At 49.2% G+C, this 17,003-nt stretch overlaps 1 long non-coding RNA gene across 1 annotated transcript in view; it reads right to left on the bottom strand.

Moving 5' to 3' along the window:
* Positions 1-17,003, bottom strand: part of LOC135276652 (uncharacterized) — a 65,444-nt gene that overhangs the window by 47,806 nt on the left and 635 nt on the right. Inside the window, exon 2 of the long non-coding RNA XR_010344188.1 lies at positions 4,520-4,640. This is a non-coding gene — a long non-coding RNA (uncharacterized LOC135276652). The remainder of the gene's footprint in view (positions 1-4,519; positions 4,641-17,003) is intronic.

A 17,003-nucleotide genomic window follows, 5' to 3' on the forward strand; every position in this document is an offset into this window, starting at 1 on the left:
GTTATTTATAATCTGCACAATTGGGCAGCATTACTATTCAGATTTTAAAACCTTTAAGAACCTCTACTCATGAAAACGAGGACAATTTCCTCATTATCGGTGAAATCTAAGATATTAAAATGAAGCAGCATTCACGGTTTCTTCGATATTTCAAAGGCTTTCTGCATATTCTCTCTTAATTTGATTCCCTTTCATAATTGTGTACATGGCAACTCGCCTGTGGAGGCTGAGGATTCTAATATTTGTACATTTTTGATGCCTCTTAAGTGTGAGTAGGTAAGAATGTCTTTGACTGGCGTAGGCTTTCATTGAAAAAATTAGATGATTTTTCTGCTTCATGTAGGGCGTGTTTAGCCCCAAGCTAAACAAGGAAGGTTTTAGCCCTACTGAGTTTCTGTAGGGAAAAGAAAAATCCTCTGGTGAAATGGGAAGGAGTGACAGCACTAGCTTTTGCCTTATTTATTGAAATATTAGCTAATGCCAACACCTAAGGAAACCCTGAAATTGGACTCTATAAACAATAATGAAGAATGATTGACAGGCAGCCTCCGCGAATCAGGCGTCCCCGTGGGGAGGTCTCGGCATTTGGCAGGGTCCTCGGCAGAACGCGCCTCGGTTTGGTCTGAGAACGTGCATGGAAATGTGCCAGTGGTAAGTGGATTTGGGGGTGAAATAATCATTTTCATGCCTCACATTTAATGGCTGGTGCTGAATGTTGTAATAAAGGCCGTAGTTACTGCTCATAACTACAGGTGTAATAAGGCAAGATACTGGGCCTTCAGACCCTTCCAGCAATAATTCATGTGGGAATTAAGAAGCCTTAATGAGTCAAATGTGTCACTTGGGACCTCAGAAATATAGTTCTTAGAAAAGAAGAAAGCAGAAAGGACTCACCGGAATTGAAATTACGAGGAGAGTTATTAGCAACTACTAAGGTGGGCTTTTCCCTTCCCAGCTTTCTCTGAGGCAGCAGCCTCTGCCCTCGGCAGGGATTTTGCCTTGACTTGCAGATTTTATGCTCTTTGAGGGCAGGTGTCTGTGAATTGCCTCTGCTAGATTAGTGATTCTCAACTGGGGGCAAATCTGTGTCCCAGGGGACAGCGGCAGTGTCTAGAGGCATTTTTGGTTGTCACACCTTAGAGGCCTGAGAGTGTCACTGGCATCTATGGGCATCAGTTGAGGATGCAGCTGAACTTTCTCTTTTTTTTGAGACCTAGTTTTGCTCTTGTCACCCAGGCTGGAGTGCAATGGTGCAATCTTGGCTCACTGCAACCTCCGCCTCCCGGGTTCAAGCAATTCTCCTGCCTCAGCCTCCCAAGTAGTTGAGATTACAGGCACATGCCACCATTCCTGGTTAATTTTTTTATTTTTAGTAGAGACGGGGTTTCTCCAGCTTTTGGATAGGCTGGTCTCGAACTCCCAATCTCGGGTGATCTGCCTGCCTCGGCCTCCCAAAGTGCTGGGATTACAGGCGTGAGCCACCACACCGGCCACAGCTGAACTTTCTACAACGCTCGCAGGGCAATCTCCAGGACAAAAAGTCTTCAGGCCCCTAGCGTCAACAGTGCCGCTGTTGAGAAACCCTATAGAAACGCTCACCCTAAATCATCCTTCCAGTTCTCCAGGGCACACCCTTTCAAACGCGGAGTCCCTCTATGCACTCCAAATGGGGCTGCGAGAGCAAGGGTTCCTCTTGCAAAGGTACTAAGTTGAGGTACAGCTGCAACCTTGATGGGTTCCCCAGGTGGATTTGGGGGCAATCCAAATCCATCAGAAATCCCTGATCCAGGAGCCTTTATTCATTTGCTCCTAAATAGTGTGAATAAGTAGAAATTCAGACAAGGACCAGGCAGACTGTACCTTGCTCCATCTGTGCGCAAAAGATGTGCTGAGTGTCGGCTTTGTGAACAGACACCGCGGGACACCATTTCTAGAACCTTTTAAGATGAGCAGTTTTCAAGTGCCTCAGACCCACCCTGGGTGTCAGCAGTTCCCCCACTTGTCACAAATGGCCCTCGGCCCTTCAGGAGCACAGGTTCAGCAGGATATCCACTTGTCCACACTCCGCAGCCATTAGCACCAGTTACCCAGCAAACTCACATTTAATGAAAGGCTTTGTTTATGACAATCCTAGAATTCTGATTTACTTCCCCCTTAAAATCTGACTATTGTTAGTACCCAATAACCAAATAAAGAGTTTCTCCAGCCCAGTTCTTGGCCTTAATGTAATCCAGATGTCAAGTCAATAGCAGCTGTAATCCTCACCTCGTGACCTGGGGCGAATCCAAACTCCTTCCCCAGAGTCCCAGGGCCTAGGACTCCGACTTCCAGCTCTGGACAAATTCAGGAGCATCTGCCGTCTTTAATTTAACCCGGCCTCTGCCGTCAGCCTATCCCTGTTTCTTTTCAATTTGCTTTCACCTCCCATCTAAAGTTGCACTTACTGGGGTCAGGTTGGTAGAGGACATTACTAACGACTCAAGAGTGACTTGTGGGTGAGGAGGGGGCAGCGGCAGGGACACTTCCACACAGTGGACAATTTAAAACTGAGTGATAGATCTGGCTGGGCGCGGTGGCTCACATCTATAATCCCAGCACTTCGGGAGGCCAAGGCGGGTGGATCACCTGAGGTCAGGAGTTCGAGACCAGCCTGGCCAACATGGAGAAACCCCATCTTTACTTAAAAACAATATTAAAAAATTAGCTGGGTGTGGTGGCACATGCCTGTAATCCCAGCTACTTGGGAGTCTGAGACAGGAGAATCACTTGAACCCGAGAGGTGGAGGTTGCAGTGAGCCAAGATTGTACCACTGCACTCCAGCCTGGGTGACACAGCTAGACTCTGACTCAAATAATTAATTAATTAAAGTAAAATAAAATAAAACTGAGTGATAGATAACTCTCTTCTTTAAAAGTCTCTCATCCTTTCCACATCGTTGGACTTCACCCTTTCCCTTATTACTGGACACCTCTCTCCTCTCCCTATTTCCATCTGATACCCCAGCAACTCAAATAGATAGAGGCACATCTAACTTCTAGCACTTTATTATGCAAAGCAAGTTAGCCCCTGTCATTCAGACCCCCAGACTCCATGTGCACGTGCAAGAATCTATTCTTCAATTCAGCAGCTCGAGCCTTCCCCAGGCCAATTCTCCAAATTTCAGCCCCCGAGGACAAAGAACAGCTATTTCCTGACTGAGGTGAATGGCTCCCCCCATCCCCTACAAATAGGCATCCTTAGAAGGCAGAAATGGCTTCAGTCCCTTTTGCTTTTAAATATTTTTTCCTGTTTTATCAAAATAACATAGGTAAGGCTTGCTCCGCCCTCTCCAAAACTGTGGATAATGGAATATCAAGTGTTATTCCATTATCTGTTCCCCTCAGTCAAGTGTCTTTGATTTCCTTCTAGAAAATTTCACTTTTCTTGGTGATTGGCATGCATCTGATTATTTGGGTGTCCCTCCTACTTGGCTCTCAGCTCCCTGGGGGCAGGGACCCCTGGCACAGTGGCCAACTTGCAGGGTTCAGGAGGACCTATGTGTGGGAGGGAGGCACACAGGGAGCAGAGGTTGTATAAGGGCCAGGCTGCATCACAGCCTCTCATCTCCTGCACAGCGTCGGGGCATATGTGTGTAAGTATACTCATGTGTGGGCAGTGGGGTGGATCTATGCATGCTTTGCTCAAGCATTAGGTTGCAAGATCCTGGAAACATGATACACCCCTGTCTCTTAGAGTCCCTAAATCACCAGGGACGATGGCTCATCCTTGTAATCCCAGCACTTTGGGAGACGGAGCAGGGAGGGTCACCTGAGCCCAGGAGCTCAACACCAGCCTGGGCAACATAGTGAGACCCCATCCCAACAAAAATTTTAAAAGGAGTGGGGTATGGTAGTGCACACCTGTAGTCCCAGCTACTCAGGAGGCTGAGGCAGAGGATCACTTGAGCCCGGGAAGTTGAGGCTCCAGTGAGTTGAGATTACCCTACTGCACTCCAGCCTGAGTGGCATGATCCTATGCCTAAAAGAAAAAAAAATCTAAACACAGCGATAACATCTATGCCCTGAAGCTAGGGATAAAATGGTTGGCTCCCATTTATTTGGGTCCCTACACACTGAGGTGATCTGGAACCAGGCATTTCAGGGGTTTTCTCTCTCTCTCTCTTTTTTTTTGAGACAGAGTCTTGCTCTGTCACCCAGGCTGGAGTGCAATGGTGCGATCTCAGCTCACTACAGCCTCAGCCTCCCAGGTTCAAGTGATATTTGTGCCTCAGCCTCCTGAGTAGCTGGGATTACAGGCACCCACCACCATACCCAGCTGATTTTTTAATTCTTAGGAGAGACGGGGTTTTACCATGGTGGCCAGGATGGTCTTGAACTCCTGACCTTCAGTGATCCACCCACCTCAGCCTCCCAACGTGCTGGGAGTGGAACTGCCCCTGCCTGGAACCAAGCATTTTGGTTGAAGTCTGCTGGGCATGCACAATCAGGAATCCTGAAAATATCCTCTCTGAAGACTCACCTCTTCTCTTCTCTCCCGTCCTCCACCTGTGCTCCCAAGGTCTCTTTTGCTCCAGTTCTAAGTGACTGCTTTTCTTCCTTGTGTCCTTCAGGTAGAAACGCATTTCACAAGCTCCAAGACCCTAAAGGTAAAGACACAAGTCTCTCTATGTAAAGAGACTCTTTGGGTGGCGTTTGGCCGGGGGTGGCAGCCCCTTGCATCCCTCTCATCCCGCGTCACGCCAGCCCCCATCACTCTGATCCTCCATCCAGATTGAAAACCAGCCCCAAGGCCAGAGCTGCTCTCACCCTCAGGTGGTGGGAATTTCCCTCCTTATCCTGCCCAGGAGAAGCGCATCGACCTCTGCCTCTCTTCCTGCTGCTTTTTTTCCACACCCTTTCTGAGTCCAGGGCAAAGTCCTCGATATTGGGCACGTGTAGACCAGCCTCACAGTGTTCTCTCAACAGGGCAGTCAGTGGAATTCCAAACCCCAAGGGGCTCGTCCCTCTCCACCTCTCCAAGAACGCGTCTGCAGTTTGTGTCATCCATCCACCAATTCACAAACAAAATAGTCATTGAGCACCTAATCTATGCCAGGCCTTACACTGTGAAATAAACAGAGGCAGCCGGAGCAGGTAACAGCAGCAGCGGGATGGTCAGTTCCCCGGAAGGAAGGAGACCAGACACAGCTGAACCCAAGAGAGGTGCTGAGTGCCCCAGGGATAAGGGACAGTTAAACTTAGGGGGGCATTCTGCTGGGGATCTGGAAAGGCTTCCTGTACCAGCCCTGCGGTGGGCCTTAAAGGTCTTGTGGGATTGTAAACAGAGGGTGGGGAGAGATGCTAGCCAGGCTAAGTGAATCAGCTTAATCAGTTAATCAGACCTGTCACACCTTGACTTTGAAATTTACCCAGATGATAAAGATCTTTCTACAGTCCATTCTTTGTTTCCAATTAAAGGATGGGATTCTCTCTTTTATTCAGTTGTTAAACATTGATTTTGACCTGGTGAAGAGCTGATTCGTCCAGAGGTCTTGGGAGTGGTGGAAATGATTCAGCTGCCCAGAAAGAGGGGTGAGCAGGGTCAAGGGGAGGACATCCTGGTGGCTAGGGGTGGGGGAGGAGGCGGGGAGGAGCACTGGGCCTACATCATGATGGAGGCCAGGATGGAGGAGGCCAGGGCTTAGAGGTCCACCTCAGCACGATGGGGAACATGCCCAAAGTCCTTTGCATGGAGACTTGAACCTTCTCCTTTCCCCCTGGGAGTTTAAGGACAGGCCAAATTTCCTGCTTCTGGAAGCCTCATTATTTCAAAGTGGCTCCAAGTCCAGAGAGAAACAAAGGCGCTCCTTGATGTTGATCATCACAGCTAGATTTCTCTTGAGAAATTACGGTATTGGTTTTTATTTTATACCCACCCTATCTCCAGAGGGATTTGAGGCAGCCTCTCATAAAACCTGGTATATCTATTTATACAGGCTGGTTAAAATACAGATAAATTCTAAAGCTCAGAAGCCAGAGAAGGAGGAGTAAAGCTAATGGCTCGATGAAACACAGTTGTTCTCTTCCACCTGCCTGCCCTGCCTGGGGTTGCATGCTGGGACTTTCCCAAGACCTCATCTTCAGTGGTCCTCCCTCTATCATGAGGTGGGTGGGGCACAGTCTCCATTTTACAGCTAAGTTAAGTGATGGCTCAAGATCCAATTACGGCTGGGCACGGTGGCTCACACCTATAATCCCAGCACTTTGGGAGGCCGAGGCAGGCGGATCACTTGAGGTCAGGAGTTTGAGACCAGCCTGGCCAATGTGCTGAAACCCCGTCTCCACTAAAAATATAAACATTAATCAGGCACGGTGGTGGGTGCCTGTAATCCCAGCTACTCGGGAGGCAGAGGCAGGAGAATCACTTGACCCAGGAAGCAGAGGTTGCAGTGAGCTGAGGTTGCGCCACTGCACTCTCGCCTGGGTGACAGAAGAAGACTCCATCTCAAAAAAATATAAAAATATATATATATTCAATTAGAGGCCGAGCTGAACTGAGCTGGGGAGGGTGCGCTGGTAGCGAATTCTCTTTATTCCTCCCACTTCCTTCCTAGAGTGTTCGTGGACAGACACAAAAGGGTTCCTTGGTCTTCAAGCTTCAATTGCACCCTCCTGCACAGGCATTCCCAAATGGCTGCTCTTATTTAGGAGCAAGTCTGTCTGGGAGGAGACCGACATTTGCATCTTCCAAATAAGGGCTGTTGGGTCCGTATTCTAATTCCTGACAATATCCTTTCCATGGCACAGCACTGGGACTCTGCTGGCCCTTGAAGGGCTAACCTCTTCCTTCTGTTTTGTGTTGCAGGTTTGTGACTGGGATGCAGCCTTCTCTTCTGTATCATCCATTCACCCTCCCTGGGCTTCCCTGGAATGGTCAATGGAAGTTCCACATATGGCCTGCCACAATCTGTTATGAGAATAACAGAGGCTTCAGTGTGAGAATCAGTGAGAATATATATTTTGCTCTCCCCTCGGTCTGGCCCAGGGCGAGCACAGTGTGTGAGTAGCTGTGCTGTTTTGCTTTTCTGGGTCCAGTTCAGCTCTCAGGCCACCCCCACAACAGATAGACAAGCTGATGTCTGCAGAGAGCCAGACAGATTGAGAACAAACACCCAGTTTTCAGTGTACATCTTCCCGCATATTTGTTGAATCATCCCACAGAGATACTGGTCCATAGGTGGGTGCCCAGTAGACGGGGGGTCCCGGGCACAGTGGAGAGAGAGGCAGGAGGCACTTTTGGGGTTATGTGAATTCAGAAAGATCCCTGGAGAAACAGAAATGAACATTTGTGCGTTTTTTTTTCTTGTACTGAAATTATCTTTTTTTTTTTCCTTCTAGAGAAACAGCTCCCACACCTTAAGAAAGGGAGCCAGAGACCGAGTGGTATCTAATGCAAATCTATTCTAAGAAGGCTGTGGGGGCCATCTGGTGTCCGATGCAGACAGGGCCTGCTGCGAGATGAATTGGGAGGACAAGGGACGGGGTGAGAGCGTGTGACGGGAGGTGAGAGGCTGACTCCTTTTTATCCGTGTCAAAACACAGCTCATCAGGAGGATAAGAAGAGAGTGGGGGGAAATCACCTTATGTTGTGGGAAGCAGATCAAAGCAGAAAAGATAACGTCTCCTAAAGAAATAGGGGGAACAGAAAGCCATGTGGATGAACAAAGCCGGGAGAGAAACAGGCTCGGGTCACTGGATACCAAGCCGGACTCAATGGCTGTCTGGGTGGCCTCCTTCAAAGAAAAGGCAAATCCCTCCACCAGTTGCTCAGGCTTCAGACACGTATAGACACTAACCCTTCTCTCGAGTCCTCCCTCTGGGTTTTTTGTTTCCCGAAAAATGTAGTCCCCATCCCTGGCTTTCTATGCAGAGCTAAAATAATTCATCAAATATTTGGAATGTGTAATTAAATATCTAATGCCAATTAGTAAATTACTAATGAAATAATCAAGGGCTTTTATGGTTTATAGTTCAGCTCGAATTTTAATTCTAAGTGGTTATTGATTCTAAATAGAGTAGAATCTTGAGTTACGAAACATTTGGTGTGCCGGTATGAAACGCGGAAGAGAAAGAAGGTGTCGGAGCCACGGTGGTGAATACTCACCAGTGCTAATCATGGTGCCCTGGCAGGGTGTGCAGGCTACCCAGTGCCAACAGTGGAATGAGGGAGATACACGCAGAGGTTCACCGTGGAGGGCAAGGATGCGTGGCACATTCCCAGGGTGAGGTGTGATGGTCATGGCTGTATGATCCAGACCAGAGGAGGGACACCTTACCAGGAAAACCTGCCCCACCAGGCTCCAGGGAGGAGCAAAGGTGGGCCCAAATAAGGAGCCTTCTGAGGCTGCCTTGCTCCTTCAGGCTGGTAGGGGCAACAGCCTGCTCCATGGGAGACAGCACAGACTGCAAAGACAACTTCACTCCGCTCTACAGGCTTGGCCTCGGATGTGTGGGTATGTGGGGTGCAGGGTGCAGAGTACGTGATTACCTTGAAGACGCAGGGGTACAAGTTACTTATGGAGCACAGGGGTACATGGTTGCCTATAGGATGTGAAGTATATGGTTACCAACAGGGTTCAGGAATGCATGGTAACTTACAGTCTGAGGGCATAGGTTACTTTTAGGGTGCCAGACTACCTGTTATCTATAGAGTGCAGGGGTACATGGTTACCTTTAGAATGTGGAGGCTCAGGTTACTTGTAGGGTGCAGGGTAGATGGTTATCCATAGGATGTGAAGTTCATGGTTACTGATGGGGTGCAGGGATACATGATTACCTTTAGGATGTGGGGGCTCAGGTTACTAATAGGGTACAAGGTAGATGGCCACCTATAGGGTGTAAAGTTCATGGTTACTGATGGGGTGCAGGGGTATATGGTTACCTTTAGGATGTGGGGGTTCAGCTTATGGGGTGCAGGGTAGATGGTCACCTATAGGCTGTGAAGTGCATGGTTACTGATGGGGTGAAGGGGTGCATGGTTACCTTTAGGATGTGGGGGTTCGGTTTACCTACAGGGTGCAGGGTAAATGATTAGCTATAGGATGTGAGGTGCATGGTTATCTATGGGGTGCATGGTTACCTTTAGGATGTGGGGGCTCAGGTTTACTTACATGGTGCAGAGTACACGGTTATGCATAAGATGTGAGGTACATGGTTACCCTTGGGGTGCAGGGATATACCTTTAGGATGTAGGGGTTCAGGTTACTAATGGAGTACAGGGTAGATGGTTACCTATAGGATGTGAAGTGCATGGTTACTGATGGGGCGCATGGTTACCTTTAAGATGTGGGGCTTAAGTTACTTATGGGGTGCAGGGTAGATGGTTAGGCATGGAATGTGAGGTGCATGGTTATAGAGGGGAAGCAGGCAGTCTATGGTTAGTTCTGGGTGCCAAGGCTCACGTTATGGCTGCAGCAAGGTGGTCGAGATGTATAAACCACTTCTGACAACGTTTTTTCAAATGCCCTTCTCCCTTAGTATGGAAAACAAGGTGCTAATCACACCAATTTTAAATATTGGAGCAGATTTTTCAGGATATTTTCTCACCAGAGTGTTAGAAAAGCTACAGTTACTGGAAGGTATGAAAAATAATGCAATTTCACTTTTGCGAGAAAGACCTTTTGAGCAATCTTATCCCCCATTCCATATTTAATAGGTGTATTATCATTGTTGCAATAAGAATCATCCCTGCCCCCTTGATAATCTATTATTGCAGGCCTTGTTCCTGGAATTCCTTCATGAATGCTAGTTCATGTAATCCTCACAACAGCCCTTTGGGCTCCGTACGTTCATAATCCCCATTTCACAGACAGGGAAACTGAGGCTCAGAGAATTTCAACAACTTGACTAAGCTCAAACAGCTACACAATGCTGGTGTGGGGGCCTAGAATCCAAGCATGCCTAATATCAACACTGTGACCTTTTCCATGCTGCTACTTGCAAAAGAAGATGGTCACTCGAAACGCGCCAACCTACCACATGGGGACAAAAGCCTTTCCCGAGACTAAAATGACACAACCTGTTTTGTGGGAAGGTTTTGAGTCGATATAAAGACAGTGAATTGTGGGGTTGTGTCCCGGGGCTCTTCGGAAGAAATCCCGAAGGAGGGGGAATGTGGACTGGAGCAGACGCTTAGCCCTACAGCAAACCTAGGCTCAGGGCCACCAGGCTCCCGGAGCTGTCCCCCAGGGCTGATGATGGAGGAGGGACTTGCAGAGGGCCCTGCAGCTGTGATGCGGCTGGTGTTCAGACAGAGACAAGCCTGGGGTGTCTGGTGCAGGCTTCATGTCTGTACCTCCTCCTGCCCCACCTGGGCCAGGCCAAACGCAGAAGACCCGGCTGCCTTTCCGTGGCCTTTCCAGCATCTGGGAGCAAGAGGGAGACAGTGCTGTGTACAGCTCAGGAGTGATTTAAGCACTCCTCCAGCTCAAAGGGAAACCTTGGATTTCATTAATTAATACATCAATAGAAGCCAATGGAGAAAAACATGTCCTGTTATCTGGCTTCTCAGATGCTAGACATGGGCTCATTAGCCTTAAGCATATCAGCCCGATAACACTATTTATTCCATACAGAATAATGATCTACTTTAGGGGAACACTGCCGTGAACCGAAAGGCTGAGAACATCCATTATCACTGCTCCCGCACACCCGGGCATTATTGCCATAAAAACGGCAAACACGGGGCACCTGGGCACGGGGGGCCAGCTGGCTCCACCACCCTGCACACCTCACCAATGCACCACCCCTCACAATACACCTGCAGAGGTGCCCAGTTGTCCTCACATCAGAGATGGGCATGGGTAACCTGGCTGAGGTCATGCCTCTTAAGAGACAGGGTTGGGATTCAAATCTGGGTCAGACAGACAAAGGAATCCTAATTATTTCCATGGTATCATGCTTCCATGGAAGGGAGATTCAGCACAAATTGCTCTCGATAGAGAAGGGAAAGCAACGTAAGACGGGAAGAGGGAGGTGATCAACCCACGTGAACGTCTCACTGACCATTGTCCAATGAGGGTAAACAATCGAACAGATTGCACCATTGTTATTCCTATTTTCAATCACACAATCTGTCCAATGACAGTGTGTTCAGTAGGGGCCATTAGAATGACAATGCAGTTCTGAACCATCAGCCTTGAAAGCCAATACACAAAAATAAACATAATGCCTTCCTGTGTTAGGCTCACGCAAGTCCATTTTGAGATGCTGAGGGATCCTAGTAGAGAAAGCAGCCATCAGTTAAACAATGACCATATTCATGGACAAGGGGGTTTACTAAACCACACCAAGTGGTAGCCAGTGGGCAGGATTCAGTGCCCCGTGTCTCCAGTTCTGGGGTCTTAAATGTGGGAACACACAACTGCAGGGTAGGGGACGTCTAGGAAGATCTTCCTCCATGTCGCTAATAGCTTCATCCTTCTCCTGCCCTTTCTGATTTTGGAAACCCCAAAGATGCTCCCAATTCAGAAAACTACACAGACCACGAGGTCCAGTTATCTATCATTCAATCAATCGGGTCAACCCACAGCAAGCACTCATCGACTCCTTCTCCACCGAGTGCTCCTAGGACACACAAGAAAAATTATTCAAGAGCCTAGTCCCCAAGGCTGTTTCAGTGCAGGAGGCCAGGTGAGAGCTGAGCCCATCTGTCATCACGTGCTGAGCCAGCCGCGCTGCTGGGATGACGTGGAACATGAGAGTTCAGAGGAGGAGAGCCCACTGGGGTCTACAGGAGCCACTGGTGGCTTCCAGGAGAAGGAAGGGATCTAAACCCAGTCTTGAGGGGCTGCTAGGAAGAAGCAGGGTGGACAAGAGCTGCTTGGGCGATGACTTGAGGACACTGAACTGACTGCATGCAATGGTATAAATCAGGTCAGCCAAGGGAGGTTAAGCAATGAGGACTGAGTCCTTGGAGGAGCACCTGCTAAGGGACTCAGTTGTCACATCTTGGACAATTAGGAGCCATCCCTATCCCTGAGGGGCAGGCATGGGACCACCCTCCACAAACACGAACACCACTCACCACCAATGGTGGCCTTGTTTTAAAAACGTGTTGTAAAAACACATTCTAAGGAAGGGAGTATGTTTCCGTCTTGGTAATGGGACATTCATGGTAGTGGTAAGTGGGATAGGTCAGTTCTGTGCAGGAAACCAGGAGTTGTTTGGGCATTATTAAAAGCACTATATACTGCCCAGTGAATTACCCTGCAAAAGCACGAACACTGCTTCCGTTCTCATAGTGACAGCCCAAGGAAAATGCATGAAGCTTCATCGCAACAGCACCACGGTTGTGCACTGCCCACAGCCCACTGCTCACACTCCCGACGATAAAAGGAATTCAGACAAAGTCCCCTTCCACACAGGCAGCAGCTCTGCGAGGAGGGAGAACAGGCTAGAGGAGTCATTAGAAATAATATATTTTTTCAAATTAATAAAATGCAACCGTCCACACTCAAGACCAACAGCTTGTAAAATTGGATTTCTAAAAGATGAAGGGAAAGCCAGGCCAGCACTGGTCAGAAATGGCCAAACAGAGAATTCAGGAAGAAGAATTCAGATACTTCAGCCCAGGAGACATTAATGGGTTTTGTCACTCTGGCCCTAACATGGTCACTCCATTTGGGATCACAGTGTCTAAATCCCACCAACTGGAAGGTGCTGAGTGATGACAGAGGAAAAAGGGTGCCTCTTTCCCTTGCTGCGGTGGCCCCGTGTCAGAGGACGCTGGGAAGCCTGAAGTCCCAAGCCAGAGAAAACCACAGCACAAGTACCATCTTTGAGATGCTGTTGCTAAAAAACATTAATTTATTTCTCTATCTCCACCAAGAGACTGAGCAGGAAGGAGCTCTGGGTAAATATCTATCACAGAGAGGACTTTCAAAATACTAAGGCAAAGGTTGGGGTGTGATGGCTCATGCCTATAATCCCAGCGCTTTGGGAGGCTGAGGCTGGTGGATCACCTGAGGTCAGGAGTTCGAGGCCGGCCCTTCTACCATTATGGTAAAAACCCCACCTCTACTAAAAATATAAATATTAACCAGGTTTGGTGGTGGGCACCTGTAATCCCCGCTACTCGGGAGGCTGAGGCAGGAGAATCACTGCCTCAGGTTATAGTGAGCTGAGATCCTGCCATTGCACTGCAGCCTAGGCAACAAGAGCAAAACTCTGTCTCAAAATTAATTAATTAATTAAAAATTCTAAGGCAAGAATAGACACGGTCACAGTCCTCACTTGCATGCCTGATCTGATGTCCCTTGGGAGCATTAGGGTAGAGCCTGCAAATGGCGTGCGCTTACTGCACGGGAGCACTGGAGCTCAGAGTTATGGCTTTGCGCCTCTACCAGGAGCCCTCAGCATCTCAGAAGTCTCAGCACCTCACTGGTCTGGCTCACTCAGACCAGGGAGCCTCACCCTGCATTGTTGGTTATCATGCTCTGAAGGGTCAAATCCCTAGGTTCTGTCCTATTCCAACCACAGGGTCTTATTAGGGGAGCAACTCGTTAGCAAAAGTTAGAATCCTCTGTGTTACAGGTGGGTTATGGGTTTCCTGCAAGAGAAGACGCTCGAGCCCGCATACATGCTCAGCACCATCCTGGGAGAGCAGGGCCTCTTTTCACAGGCTGCATCACTTGGTGTGGGCCACGTGTGTTTTGTAACTGACAGCACTAGTTGGGCAGATCGACCTAACACAAGCTACCAGTGGGACACTCCCCGACATGTGACCTCATGTTCCACAGACACCCCCAACCTCGTCTTCCGCGTCATGCCCAGTTTCCTGCAGGAGGCAGCCTGTTTATTTCTCCTGTTCCTTCCCCAGCCTTCTCCTCCTGCTTCCGCTCAACCCAGCCTGCTGATCTTTTGCAGCTGCGTGGCCTGGTCTTCCATCCCACTGAACCTCTTCTCAAAGGTTCACTCACCGCTTCTCCTGTACAACCCCAGTGGTGTCCCTGGCATCTCTGCTGCTTCTGGCCGGGCAGGCCACCCACCTCTCTCCTCCTCCTCATGCTGTGAGCCCCAGCTTCTCCCAATCTCTTCCCTCCTTCTCCAACCACCCCATGAACTGCTAAGGCAGCCCCCCCCACCCCACTTGCTAAGCTAACTTCCCTCGTGGTCTCTCCTTGGACTCCTTTTCACTTTCCCATCTGTCCTGCTTGCTCTTTCAAAGAGTATCAATCCAAGATCCCCAAGACCAGGGATATGTTCCCTCCCCTGTGTGCCACTTAGCACCAAGCCAACACTGCACGGAAGACACTTGGTGCGTACTCACTGATTGAAGCCATTCCGTGGCTGCAAAGTGAATCAGCCCACTGCAGGAATCGAAGGCCTTGTTTGTTTCCCGGGCTACAAATGTTGAACCATTTGCTTTCAAAGGTGGTGGCTCTGCACACGGCCGAGGAGGCAGAGACTGTGTGCATGGCGATGGGATGAAGGTTTGCACCCTGCCCCCCACAGTCATATGTTGAAACCTAATCTCCAGTAGGATGGGTTTTGGAGAGGGGCTTTTAGCAGATGATGAGGTCATAAGGACAGAGCCCTCATGAATGGGATTAGTGCCCTTATAAAAAGGGACCCCAGGGAGATCTCTTCTCCTTTGTAATTGGAAGACACAACATAAAGATGGCCTCCAGAACTGTGGGAAACGAATGTCTGTGGCTTATACACCACCCCTTTTATGGTACTTTGTTATAGCAGCCGAACGCACTAAGACACGCTCGGTCCCCTGCTCAGCAAGGCTGAGGCAGAGCCGGGCTCCGCTGCGGAGTTTAGAATGTTCCGGAGGAGAACTCTCGCGCAGAGAGACTCCACCGTCCCGGCCCGGGTCTATTCTTAGCCGCGCTCACAGCCGGTTCTGGGGAGAAGGCTGGTTGTCGTTAAGCGCTCAGCAGCGCCTGGCTTTCTCCACCCAATCTTTGGTGAAGCCTTCTGTTTCCGCCTTCAGGTATTCGATTTGTCCCTGTCCTCATAGCAGGATGGGTGGGGAGGGGGGAAGGAGCCATCTGGAAGAGGTGCCCAGTCCTTTCCTCTTTCAGCTCCAGCTCCTCCGTGTTCCTGACTCCCACCCCAGTTATCTGGGTCTTTACGTTATTTTTATAGGACTCGGCTCAGAACACAGCCTTCCATGGTCTTACTCCAGCCTGAGGGTACTGCTGCCCTCCGGGTGATGCCTCGCTCATTCATTGCTGAAGTTCTCTTAAGCTCCAGGTAGGATCCTTTGTGGATACCTGCCACAAGGAGGATATTCTGGGAGAAGGTCACCGGCCCTGACTGCCCCATCTGGACAGAGAGCCCTGACATGCTGCCCCCGACACACGAGGCCCCACCAGGAGCAATCCCACTGAGACACTGCCCTCCCTGCCTTGGACTGCACTTTGGGAGGGAGCCACACAGCCTCCCTCTCTGTCAGTCTCGATCCTTGGAACCAGCTTCAGCCCAAGGGAGAATGTGCACGGTGTACTTTCAGACTCTTCTCTCTTCATAATTTCACTCACTCACCCATTCATTCATTCATTCAATATTTATTCGCATATTTCTTTAGCTCCTGTCTTAGTTTGAGTTCCCGTAAAAAGCAGGCACTTGGTGAGACAAGGACGTTGGTACAGATTGTTCATTTAAGAGACAATCCCAGGAAATAGAAATAAGAGAGTAGGGATGTGAGATAGGGAAGCGGGGACATCAATCCTGAGTGTATTCATGGGCAGGCCACCACTGTGGACAACTGGAGCTCAGTCCTGCAAACGCCCTCTGAGAAAGCAGAGTGAATGCCAGTCTTGGAGTGTGTACGCACTGACGCTGTCTCCCATTGCCTGAGTGTTGCCCTGGGTGCATTAATCTCCAGCACAACCAGGCTTCCTTGCAAGGAGCTGAGGAAGCTCCCATGGTTCTTTATGCAAGAGAAACTGTCAGTGGCTGGGAACTGTCTGGTGAAGCCACAGATGGGTTCTGAGTGAGCTCAGGGAACATGGAGCAGGGCGTTGAGAGCATCCACTATGGCCCCATGGTGGTCATTTTGCAGGCACAGGTGCCAGGCACTGTGTTGAGGCCATGGAGATGCCCCATGTTGACTTTGATTAATAACCATGCCCTCTGGGAGCCAATTATATTTTTAATGGATTGAGTGGTTTCTTTACAGGTACTTTGTAGGTGAAACAGTAGTCCTATTAAACTGAAATTCAGGAAGGCTGGGTTTTTAAGCTGGTTCTGTGGACATCACTCTGCCCTTGCACTGATTTATCAATGTGGAACATGAAACATACATGAAGCTCCCATCATGGGTAACCATGGATCCAGAAATGAGCCAGCCAAGGCTGCTGCTTTCAAATGACCCACTCTAGTTAAGATGTAGAAAAACACAACAGGGCCGTGTGCAGTGGCTCATGTAACTCCAGCACTTTGGGAGGCCGAGGCCAGTGGATCAGGAGGTCAAGAGATTGAGACCATCCTGGCCAACACGGTGAAACTCCGTCTCTACTAAAAATACAAAAATTAGCTGGGCGTGGTAGTGCACACCTGCAGTCCCAGCTACTTGGGAGGCTGAGGCAGGAGAATCGCTAGAACCCAGGAGGTGGAGATTGCAGTGAGCCGAGATCGAACCACTGAACTCCAGCCTGGTGACAGGGCCAGACTCCGCCCCCCCCCAAAAAAAAGGAAAAGAAAAAGAGAAAGAAAAACACGATCGACCCTGGCATACTACAGGGAGTTCCACACTCTTACCCAGAGAGAGGTGCTCTGAGTTCATAAAAAGGAGATAATTGACCAGGGATGGGTAGGGAAGGCTTACTGAGGAGATGGTACCGATTTTATACCAGGAACAGACAGTAATCATCAACCGTCTCAGAAGCTTCCTTCTTTCTGTGAGTTGCAATATTAATTTTCATTCAACAATCCTTTGGGGTAGAGCATGATTTAGTTCACCACAAGTCACCCTAGCTTCTTTCAATGACAGAATCTGTCAATCCCATCCC

This window comes from Aotus nancymaae, unplaced genomic scaffold (genome assembly GCF_030222135.1).
Source record: "Aotus nancymaae isolate 86718 unplaced genomic scaffold, 86718_ANA_hifiasm-v0.15.2.pri h1tg000028l, whole genome shotgun sequence".
In the NCBI taxonomy this organism is placed as follows: Eukaryota; Metazoa; Chordata; class Mammalia; order Primates; family Aotidae; genus Aotus; species Aotus nancymaae.